Source organism: Engystomops pustulosus, chromosome 5, assembly GCF_040894005.1.
Source record: "Engystomops pustulosus chromosome 5, aEngPut4.maternal, whole genome shotgun sequence".
In the NCBI taxonomy this organism is placed as follows: domain Eukaryota; kingdom Metazoa; phylum Chordata; class Amphibia; order Anura; family Leptodactylidae; genus Engystomops; species Engystomops pustulosus.
Genome location: NC_092415.1, coordinates 204,692,240 through 204,705,393, shown reverse-complemented (window position 1 = coordinate 204,705,393; position 13,154 = coordinate 204,692,240).

The following is a 13,154-nucleotide window of genomic DNA, read 5'->3' as shown; positions in this document are numbered from 1 at the left end:
CAATTATAAATGAAAATATAATGAAATATTTATTTGTCACTGTTACATGTGAGTTGCTCCGGCTGGGGGGGGGGGGTGGGTGGAGATGGGGGGCGGGGTCACCATCATGGTGGTCGGTAGCCGCCGCCCCAGAGAGGTTCCTGTAGCTTTTGAATGTGTATTTTTTTACCTTGTACAGTACATTCTATGTCATACAGCGTTTCTATTATGTATCAAAGTATTTTCTTACGACTTGTGAGCGCGTCCGGCATTCGTGTAGATATTGTAAGATATTTCTGTAGTATTTGTGCTATATTTTTATTGTATTTTATTAGTGTCTGAATGTTTATTAAAAAGCTATAATGTGCAATCCAGATCCTAAATCTGTCGTCCTGTTTATTCCTCTTTTATGTTTGGGTTTTGTTTAGTGATGTCTTCACTTGCCCATCATGTGGTGCCCTAAATTTCTAAAAAAAAAATAAATAAAAAAAAACTATACCCATTTATTGTGCAAAAAATTGTTCAATATGTATAAAGATCAGGGCTGGATTATAGATAGGTAGATATATAGCCTGTACTAACGACCCCCTCACTACTCTACACCACAGGGGATATTACCAATGACCCCCTCACTACCCTAGACCACCAGGGACATTACAAGGGATTACAATAACCCCTTCACTACTCTACAACATAAGGGATATTATCAATGATGTCTTCAATACTCTACACCACAAGGAGTATTACTAAAAACCCCTTCGCTATCATGGACCACAAGGTATATTACCATTGATCCCATTACATAGTTTCATAGTTTATACGGTTGAAAAAAGACACTTGTCCATCAAGTTCAACCAAGGAAGGGAAGGAATTGGATGAGGAAGGGATTGAGGGGAAACAATTCTATATAACATAACCGTTATTTAGGTGTGAAAAGGAATCAAGACATTTTTTTGAAGCTGTCTCCTCTGCCTGCTGTGCTCTGCTCCTGAGCTTGGCTATTCCACAGATTGACAGTTCTCACAGTAAAAAAGCCCTGTCGCCTCTGGTGATTAAACCTTGTTTTCTCCACACAGAGACGGTGCCCCCTCGTCTTTTGATTTAACCTGGAACAACTTCCCACCATATATTTTGTATGTAACGTTCATATATTTATATAAATTAATCATGTCTCCTCTTAGTCGTCTCTTTTCCAGACTAAATAAATCTAGTTGTTTTAATCTTTCCTCATAATTGAGACCCTCCATACCCCTTATCATTACTTCCCTAGATCTCAAGAGATATTACCATTGGCCCCCGCTACTCTAGACCACAAGGGATATTACTAATAACCCCATTACTGCCCTAGACCACAAGGGATATTACTAATAACCCCAATACTGCCCTAGACCACAAGAGATATTACTAATAACCTCATTACTGCCCTAGACCACAAGGGATATTACTAATAACCCCAAAACTGCCCTAGACCACAAGGGATATTACTAATAACCCCATTACTGCCCTAGACCACAAGGGATATTACTAATAACCCCATTACTGCCCTAGACCACAAGGGATATTACTAATAACCCCATTACTGCCCTAGACCACAAGGGATATTACTAATAACCCCATTACTGCCCTAGACCACAAGAGATATTACTAATAACCTCATTACTGCCCTAGACCACAAGGGATATTACTAATAACCCCAATACTGCCCTAGACCACAAGGGATATTACTAATAACCCCAAAACTGCCCTAGACCACAAGGGATATTACTAATAACCCCATTACTGCCCTAGACCACAAGGGATATTACTAATAACCCCATTACTGCCCTAGACCACAAGGGATATTACTAATAACCCCATTACTGCCCTAGACCACAAGGGATATTACTAATAACCCCATTGCTGCCCTAGACCACAAGGGATATTACTAATAACCCCATTACTGCCCTAGACCACAAGGGATATTACTAATAACCTCATTACTGCCCTAGACCACAAGGGATATTACTAATAACCCCAATACTGCCCTAGACCACAAGGGATATTACTAATAACCTCATTACTGCCCTAGACCACAAGGGATATTACTAATAACCCCAATACTGCCCTAGACCACAAGGGATATTACTAATAACCTCATTACTGCCCTAGACCACAAGGGATATTACTAATAACCCCATTACTGCCCTAGACCACAAGGGATATTACTAATAACCCCATTACTGCCCTAGACCACAAGGGATAAATTACCAATAACCATTTTAGCAACCAAGACCACAAGAGATATTTCCATTGACCCCTTCACTACTATAGACCAGAAGGGATAATAGTAATAACCCCCATTACTGCCCTAGACCACCAATGACCCTTTCAATACCCTAGATGATGGGGGATTACCAATAACTTCTTTAATACCCTGGATCACAACAGATATTACTAATGACCTCTCTCAGTACCCTAAATAATAAGATACATTTACAATTACTTCTTCACTACCCAGGGCTTCCAGGAATATAATGAACGGCCGACTACTTTGTAGAGATAATTGATTATAATTTAAGGATTCACAAAATATTTTCTGCACAAGGTTTCATAGATGACTGTGTCCACCCCTGCAAAATGAGCAGCTGTGATGCCAATGTGATTAGCCCAAAGCAGTCACTGGTGTCCCCATAACTGGAACTAATGTCATTCAGTACCTTATGCAGACCTGATGCAGAGGCCTAAGTATTCTCCAAAGCTGCAACTAACAGCATCTTTTTTAGTAGCCAGTAGGACTCTCAACTTTCATCCGTTCAGTATCTCAGAGAGGGACAGATACATCGGAGACGGAGCTTTGCTCTATATAACCTTGTGCAGCTGTTTCCATAACCTTGATAAATATTAGAGGAGCATCTGAGGCTGGATTCTGCAAAATTCTGATCCCCAAATGTCCAGTTTTGATTTGTAGTCAAGTAAAAATTCTTTGGATCGAGATCCACACCATTATCTACATCCTGCTTGGCTCCAATACAATGCTGTATATACAGTATATGTGAGTGCTGATGATGCTCCCTGTAACACCCAGTGTTTGGGGGCGGATGTCCAGCTAGCAATCTACCCCAAAAACAGCTACCGTATTTTTCGGACTATAAGGCGCACAAAAAAATCCTTTGATTTTCTCAGAAATCAAAGGTGCGCCTTATAGTCCAGAGCGCCTTATATATGAACCGTACTTACAGACAACAGCTGCCTTGTACTGTGCACAGATCTGCCACCTGCTGGTCATTCATCCTTATAATCCGGTGCGCCTTATATTCCGGTGCGCCTTATATATGAACCTAGACGTTTTAGCAGGCATTTATTGATGGTGCACCTTATAATCTGGTACGCCTTATAGTCCGAAAAATACGTAATACTCTTACCAAATTTACTTAAATCCGCAGAGGATTTAGCTCTTCTGGGCAGATGTTACATCACTGACCTTGTCTTGGTACATTGAGCCAGAGCTGAGCCGCACGTGTGGTCTTCCAGGGTTCATCCTCCCGAGGTGCCCCATTACTCACACAACATCTCTGAAGTTTTCGCCCTCTGCTCCATCACATTCTTTCCTTTGTCTCCCTCCTCCGTCTTTTATGCTTCATTGATGTAACAACTTGCAGAATGTCTTCTAGATTCTCCTCTCAGTTCCAAAAATGCAGACATTGTACAACATATCAATACTTGACGAAAACTTTCTATTAATTTGTATTATTAGGTTATCCTTTTGTATCTCATTTTATATATTTTTTTATATGTTTTTATATTTATAGGTTATTTTTTATTTTGTTTTAATGGATTTTTTTCTTAAACAATTTTTTTAAATTTACGCTTATATAGTTTTATTGCAGTATTTTTTTTTTTTCTTAACCATCGAAGTGATATGGACAAAAACAATCTTTGGCTGTGTTGGAAATCCTAGAAAGGGAATGGTCCAAATATAGCAAAATAATGTCAATCATGATAGACGGAATCGGTAAAGTGACCCCTATTAACGGCTGCAAAGAGTTGGAGGGACCAATAACATGTCCTCTGGTCTTTGTATACTTGACTGCATTCATGATGTTCTTGTCTACTATATGACCATTGCAGGCAATCTCCTGCCTCAGTGGCATAGATGTCATCAATGTAGCTCCGAGAACAAAGACTATCGGGGACCACGGCGTCAGTAGCGCTCAAATTCTGGCCAATTGAACAATAAGTTGCATTGAGCAGCAGTGATAAATGATAAAGTACTGGTAGAGAATCAGAGGAAATCTAGGGGGAGATTTATCATGCACATTATGAAAGCCCCTCCGCTCCGGATACATCATGTAGCTCCGGCCTCCTGATGTATTCGGAGGCTGTGGCGACGTTCAATTCTACACCAGGCCCCGAAATGCATAGAATTGAGCTATTAACAGCAATGGTTCAGCCTTGAATGGTCATCAGCTGTAGCGAGTGCCTCCACTGTCATCCATGTCTCCCTTCACGCCCACTTACCGTGGAGGAGAAAATAATAACCGCAATGATTGGTTATTTTCTTGGCAAAGCATAAAACAGCCGTACAAGCCCTTAAAAATGTCTTACCTAGAGTCTAGATCACAAGGTTGTCCTTTATACCCTCCCATTTATTATGAATTATGGTGGAGCAGGTGACTATCTTCCCCCCCAAACACACTGGTGCCTCCTCTTCTGAAAATGGCTCCCACTATTCTTAGATCTCACCCTCTGTGGGCTCCATTGAAAAAAATAAGGGCTTCATCCAAAATGTCTGCACTTAGTAGGTGGGTTAGTTTAGGACTAGGGCGTTAGATACACTGGACTACGGTCTACAAAATCGGGAGCATTTTTACTATAAGCCGTATAGTCACGTGTGTGACTCTAGAACTTCCACAAGGGAGATCAAATCCACTTCAAATTCTATATGATTTGTAATCCTGGGGTCTGGGTTGATGTTTTTGATGTCGGACTGATGTGTGACAGGGCCAGGTGCTGGAGGGTGGATTTGGGATTTATAGTCCATGACATGTACCAGTAGACGGCCTCGTAGTTTGGGGCGTTCTCTTCTCAGTTTACGCACCTGTATAATCGCTACTTTACACTTCTATATTTTTGGTTGATTTTGTTCTCCTACCTTCAAAATCCATTAGGGAAGATATTCGGGGTAGAATGTAATGTTGTTCTTCTAATTGACCTCAATGTTTAACTGGAAACTGCTATCTCCTCACAGATTGGGTCCTGGCTTAGCATTAATGTGCAGAATTCGTGGAGACTGAAGGCCTCTGCTCTTTGTATTTCATCTCTCCGTTTATGAGGTCCTAGAACCTACATTCCAGATACATAAACACGAGCCTCGCAGATGAAAGGAACGATACTGTGTAGCATCGCTTTAAAAAAATGGCTGCAAATTAACCTTTGTCTTCTCTTTATAACAAGGAGAACATTTCAGATATTTCGTTATCTTTAAGATGAATGAGCTGTCGGGGGTTTTATCCTGATGGTCGGTATTTGGAAATCTTTTGGACTGAGAATATTGGGGGAAGTGTAAAATAACGAACTTTGCAGGGTTTACTCTGGGAGAGCGTGACCTCATACCTTAATGTATGTATGAAAGTGACGGATACTTCGTGGAAGAGCTAAAATGACACCCAAAACAAAAAGGCTTCTGCATTTTTGGATCTCATGTATCACATTATGCAATACTGCAGGTGTAGACACATTGGGGCTTATTTACCAAGGGTCCGCAGATTTCCGTCGGACTGTTCATGCTATTTGAGATTAGTGTCACTGGGACAGGTATTTAGAAGGGGATTGTGTTGCATGCGATCGGATTTCGCCGCAGCGGCGCCGGCATAAATGCAACAGAAATCGGGGGGCGGGCTGTCAGACGGTCCAACTGATTCCAACTGGAATTTAAGATTAAAATTGTGTCGCAACCAATGCACTTACATGCACCAGGAAGAAGAAGGTGAACTCCGGGGACCTGAGCGGGGAAGCGACACATGCAGGATATCGGACGCAGGATCTTAGTGACTCCCCGCACAGCGCATTATACACGGACAATGCACTTACATGCACCAGGAAGAAGAAGGTGAACTCCAGGGACCTGAGCGGGGAAGCGACACATGCAGGATATCGGGCGCACGATCTTAGTGACTCTCCGCACAGCGCATTATACACGGACAATGCACTTACATGCACTGGGAAGAAGAAGGTGAACTCCAGGGACCTGAGCGGGGAAGCGACACATGCAGGATATCGGGCGCAGGATCTTAGTGACTCCCCGCACAGCGCATTATACACGGACAATGCACTTACATGCACCAGGAAGAAGAAGGTGAACTCCGGGGACCTGAGCGGGGAAGCGACACATGTAGGATATCGGGCGCACAATCTTAGTGACTCCCCGCACAGCGCATTATACACGGACAATGCACTTACATGCACCAGGAAGAAGAAGGTGAACTCCAGGGACCTGAGCGGGGAAGTGACACATGCAGGATATCGGGTGCACGATCTTAGTGACTCCCCGCACAGCACATTATATACGGACAATGCACTTACATGCACCAGGAAGAAGAAGGTGAACTCCAGGGACCTGAGCGGGGAAGCGACACATGCAGGATATCGGGCGCAGGATCTTAGTGACTCCCCGCACAGCGCATTATACACGGACAATGCACTTACATGCACCAGGAAGAAGAAGGTGAACTCCGGGGACCTGAGCGGGGAAGCGACACATGCAGGATATCGGGTGCAGGATCTTAGTGACTCCCCGCACAGCGCATTATACACGGACAATGCACTTACATGCACCAGGAAGAAGAAGGTGAACTCCAGGGACCTGAGCGGGGAAGCGACACATGCAGGATATCGGGGCAGGATCTTAGTGACTCCCCGCACAGCACATTATACACGGACAATGCACTTTCGGGAACTCCTATGGACGGGTAAGTAAATTTGCCCCATTCTGTCATAATCTAATTCGACTTGGTTTTACACTTGAGTGGTTCCCTAGTTCTCACCCTTTAACCCCTCTTATGAAAATCTGGTCTTTGCTGCAGGGAACCACCAGGTCGCTATCTGATGACTAGTCTCAGTTTAGTGATGGCTGATACTGATAGGTCAAGGAAAATTAGTGAATAGTGACAGGAAAGGAAGAGGCTGATATCAGGGAAGGCGAAGAATGTTTGTAGATCAATCCAAAAAAGGCAACTGGCTAAAAACCTTAGCTGAAACACTAACTAGGAACTAAACTATTTCTCCGCCACCTTCCCATGTGGGAAAAGCACCTCAACCATGAGACCCTCTAAATTGTCTAAGAAGACTGCTGTGTGTTCTCAGTTTACGCACCTGCATAATCACTACTTTAAACTTCTATACTTTTGGATGATTTTGTTCTCCTACCTTCAAAAACCATTAGGGAAGCTCTTTGTATTTCATCTCTACCTTTAGAAACTACTATTATATGCAGCCCCCACATGATTATAATATATACAGCTCCACTATGGGAGGAGCACCAGCACCCAGGAACTGCTAGGCTGCTATAGATTTGGCAGTGTGGGCCCCCCAGAAGTTCTGTGCCCCCACACTTGCCCAGTTATGCCCGATACTGGTGCTGTAAGCATAAAAACTATCATTTTAATGGTTTTTCACAACATTTGGGAATCCAAAAATCGGATTTTGCTCTTTTACTTGCATCTTCAAAGTGCCCAAAATAATTCTCCTAATTGTTCTTTATGTTAATCGTCAGGGTGGAGAGCCTTGGCACATTCATTATTGAAGTAGCTGAAAGAATGGAGGTTAAGAGGCGGAAAATTAAGACATTTGGGTTTGGTTCACGAAGAATCAACAAAAGCCCATCAAGAGAAATGCGATATGTCAGATAGTTGTTTCAATGCTATCCCCTAGATGTGTGCAGCTCCAAGAAAATGGGTGTTTTTCATTAGCGCTTACAATCCATTGGTCACAGACATTACTGTAACACTTACCGTATGGTACAGGGGGTGGAAAATTGTGTATTTTTTCTTCCCAAATTCAATGACAGATGAGCAACGCATTGAGGGTTTGCATTAGGATTATGGAACTAGACACAAGTTGTATGGATTTTGTAACTATCGACATATGTGAAACAATGTAACCACTGGGAAGAGGAGCTGGATCCACTATTTTGCTTCTGGATTCTTCTTAAAGTGCTTCTTCATTTTCAGTAATGGTCAGACATTTTCTAACTGTATTAAAGGATAAGACTGCTGATACGTGAGGAGCTTCCAAACCCATAAGATGCCTAGAAGTAAGGACAATGGACATCTCCAGGCGCATATGGACCCTTTTATGAACATTTCTACTCCCCTGTATAGAAGTTACTGTTTCTCCTTTTGGACAATTTGCAGGTATGGGGATACCAAAATGTCCGTCCGTCCTTAAAAGGTGCCATATAAGAGACAAGCAGGGGCTTCGCTAGAGTTGTGGCAAGGGCTGTGGTAGTACTCAGAACTTTGGGGGTTCCTAAACATGACTCTACCCCATGAAAAGAGGCTAGTATACATTATACATAAGTGTGGGGGGGGGGCTCTATGAAAATGCATCTAATAGCTAATGGTCCAACTATTGGGACCGTCAATGATCAGGTGCACCAAGGACCCAAAGTCTCCTTTAGGGTCCCACACAGGTGAATGTATCATGTGACCCGTGTTCTATTCTGCCCGGACCAGTCACGGTACATCCCATTCTTCCAGCGTTGAGACACAGATTTGTCTACAGCAGCACAAAACTTTCAAGCTGACCATGAACATTAGATGTCTATTGCTTCATTGGGCTTGGCCAAACTTCCAATGTGTAAGAAGGGTTCCAGGCTGCCCCGATGTGGGTCAGGAAGCGAGACGCTATTGACTGTGGTCAGGAAGAAAGTTTTCCTTATGGAGAGTTTGCCCATTACCACATTCCTGATTGTAGACAGCGTTGTTTCGACCTGGTTGGGTCTCTTCAGTACAGCGTATGGAACAGGATTGGCTGAGTGAGAGGCTGTTTGCCAGTTCTTAGAGCCGTGTGGAGACTTAAAGACATTGATGCTCCACTAGGGGATTCTGTGAAATATGGTGTTACGGGGGCTGCCTTTTAAGGTAGCAAAAGGAGGTATTGTTTTGCATTTCCCACCTTGGAAAACATATTTCCCTGATGGCAGATCTCTTGAAAAATAAGGATCTGCAGTTGGATTGGATTGGACTGGGGATTTTTAGCCAGATTTAACCATAGATTTGGATTTAGAGTAGTGATTGATTGAGTTGCTGCCTGTAGTATTTTGGTATCTTTTTTAATTGTAAAGGGCATCTACCACCAGGATGAAGGACTGTATGCAAATGAACCTGAGGTGCTCCAGGCTGCATAGGTGTTAATGGAGCCTGGAGCCCCTCAGGCTCATTTGCATACAGTCTTTCATCCTGGTGGTAGATGCCCTTTTAATTAAACCTAGATAAAAGAACACCAGATACAAAACATGCCATTTACTGGTTTTTGGCTCGGTCTGTCTTGGGGGTCAAAGTGAGATGCATGGTGGCTCAGAGGGTACTACTACAGCCTTGCAGCGCTGGGGACCTGGGTTCAAGTCCCAACCAGGTCAACATCTGCAAAGAGTTTGTATGTTCTCTCCGCGTTTCTGTGGGTTTCCTCCGGGTCCTCCGGTTTCCTCCCACACTCTAAAACATACTGGTAGGTTGATTAGATTGTGAGCCCCATTGGGGACAGGGACTGATTTGGGAAGCTCTGTGCAGCGCTACATAATCTGTATGCGCTATATAAATAAAGAATTATTATTATTTTGAGACGGTAACTGTTGCATCCACTATAGCTTAGCATCCGAGGCTCCTGTCTGACACGTGTATTTTGTGGATAAGCCTGGAAAAAAAAAAGAGATAAATACTTTGGGGACTGGAAATTGGTGACAAGAACAGAGACAAGACAGATATCCTGTACGCTCACAGCTGGGATAGAAAATCTCTGAATATGACATTAATACCTCCTGCTAAATCTCTGACAAAAAGTGTCTTGAACATAGTCCAGGTCTGAGCTCTACAATAGGGGGGAACGTGACTATAAAGACCCCGGAGCAGCTCTGGGAGGATTTGCAATCTCTTCACCTACTTTGTAACCTGAAGCTTCAGGCCTGTGGCTATTAATCATGGCATGGAAGGGCCATTCCTGAATAAATGTTATTCTTTCTGGAGGGGGGGGGGGGGGGGTGATTGAATCGTGATGATTTGTGTATACATTCCAGGTCAAGGCTCAAGATTTAGAGCTGATTATTCACAAAACAGTTACATGTAAGTGTATCATCATATGAAACATTATAAACCTGCTGTGGAAGTATTATTGGACGGGGGTTCTTCTTTTTTTAAAGGGGAAGTGTAATATATACAGCAGCCCGAAGTCTGTTAGGGCTCATTCACATGGCCGTCTGCGGGGACGTATATATGCAGCTGCAAATTTGCGGCAGCATATAGGTCCACATAGACGGCAATGGCCGCCCGGCGGCAGTATGTGTGGCACCGTTCCGCGTCGCATGCCAGGAAAAGATAGAGCATGCTCTATCTTTTCCCTTGTGTGCCGCTATTTTCTTATGGAGGGAGGAGGGGTTACCTCAAGAGGTCGCATATACGTCCCCATAAGTGGCAATGGTCGCCCGGCGACGGTACGGTGCCACACGTGTGGCACCTTCCCGCGCTGCACGCCAGGAAAAGATACAACATGCTCTATCTTTTCCCTGGTGTGCGGCTATTTCCTATGGAGGGAGGAGGGATTACCTCCTCCTTCTCTCCAGCACACAGCGGTATGCCCGCACGGTTGGAATACCGCGTGTGAATGAAGCCTTATCTGGATAATCGAGATTGCAACAAAAGCCGTCCCATGCTCATTAGCAGGACTTTATCGGATAGTCTGGCATTCTCTGTCTACATACATGTATGTGCAGTATCAACTACATAATGAGCACCTAGTGTACGGGGTGCACCAGCCCCCAGGGTCATTGGGCACCAAATTGCGCCATAAAGCTTGACTAAAACTCTTTAGTTTCAAGATTCTCTCAATTAACTATTCACACCGTATGGGGGACATATATACGCCGTATATACATCGCCCCACAGACGGCAATGGGCTCAAAGCACCACACCGATCGGTAGCAGGATAGGACATGTCCTATCTTTCCGCAGAATACGGGATCATGCACCATATATCACTATGGAGAGGGGTGGGGGCGCCGACGTGTGCCCGCTGTGCTACGGTACGGCAGGCACACATCGTGTGAATGTAGCCTTAGTCAGCTGTCTCTAAACAAAAATTATCTGAAGAGGTAGCTACCGAGTGCTTCCCTACAGCATCATCAAGCTCTTCATATGGGCCATACAGGGTAAAAACACAAAAGACCCCCCAAATAGCCCAAGTCGGATCCTTACAATGACAGTGTTTCCAAACCTGTTTCTTTACATTGGTTAAGTAAGAAAGTATCTCTCATCGAAACTAGGGACTGATATTCAGGGATGTGGAATATGTTCCCTCCTGCATAGTCTTCCTATAGGTGAAGCTGCAATCGTAAGTAATAACATTTTACATATTGCTAATATGGACTGAAATTTTGCTGCGGCTTCTATTTCCCTCAGAACTGTATCAGTTTTCCAAATTTATTTTGAAGGAAATCATCTGGTCGGAGAGCTCAGCACAATTCTTCTGCAGACTTGGCTGCTTCTATAGCTTCCGTGTCTGGAATGTCTCCTAGACAGCCTTAATAATGAAGAGATCGGGGACCTTCACATTCAACACGTTTATCTGCTCTTGTCCTTGTTCTTCTTGTTAGTGGAGATGGTTCTTTACGACCTTGGCCATGTATCAGAGGTCAATATTTTGCTGGAATCCCTTTAATTATAAGCAGATAAACCTTCACCACACTTTACTGTAGACCGAAGACACTCATCGATGCTCTCGCTCATCCCTCGGTTATCTGCCTGCTGTCAAAATCGTACATTTCGCTTTTTCCTTCCTTTTGTAGCAACTCTTCTGTAACAACCTCTTGGGTCCTTACAAATAGCTGTATCGTATCAACTAATAAAATCGGTGTCGGCGGACATCTACAGCATTTCTCGCCCACAGCTTTGTTTCTTTGCGGGCTGAAGGCTCTCCGAAGCATGACTATTCAGCTGCTCTTTTATTAGCCATCTGCCTGTCTTCCAAACTGTACATTTTGACTCATCATTCAACACTTACTGCCCTTACTTAGAGACTAAGACTTTCTTTTATAGGCCTTGGATTTTGACAACTCTGGATGCATTTTGTAGCAAATCTTCTTGAAGGCGACAGTGAATAAAAATTATCTCATTTCTGATAGACATCAATAACTTTCCAGTCCCATCTCTGTCATTCTGCTTCTACTTCTCTGATGTCCCAATCAATGAGTATCCCCTCGATGTGACTGCTCTTCTGCCGGGATCTCTACTGCCGGCCACTCTCACATTCATACTCACTCCCGATTCCATTAAGAATGTCAACGTCCTTCTATGGCTCCTGTTATACTTTCTGAGCCATCATGTGGTTGAACGTCTATACCCTGCGGACCTGAGCAGGGAAGTGACACATGAAGGAAATCGGGGGCACAATCTAAGTGAATCGCGGCACAGTGCATTATCGTTGGACAACGCACAGCGGGGATCGCAACAGGACTGGGTACGTAAATGTGCCCCATTGTAGTCAAACACAATGGGGCCTATTTACTAAGGGTGGCGGATTGCACTTTCGTTGGACTATTCGCCGTTTCCGGGATTTGAAAGGTATGTAACAGGTGTCTGCACTGGGACTGTGTTGCACACGATCGGATTTTGGCGCAGCGGCGCCGGCTTTCGTGCAACAGAAATCGGGGGTCATGCAGTTGGATGATCCGACTGATTCGGACTGAGCGCGGGATTTAACTTTCAAATTGTGTCGCAAGACAGTGCACTTACATGCACCTGGAAGAAGAAGGTGAACTCCAGGGACCTGAGCGGGAAGTGACACATGCAGGATATCGGGCGCACGATCTTAGTGACTCCCCGCACAGCGCATTATACACGGACAATGCACTTACATGCACCAGGAAGAAGAAGGTGAACTCCGGGGACCTGAGCAGGGAAGTGACACATGCAGGATATCGGGCGCAG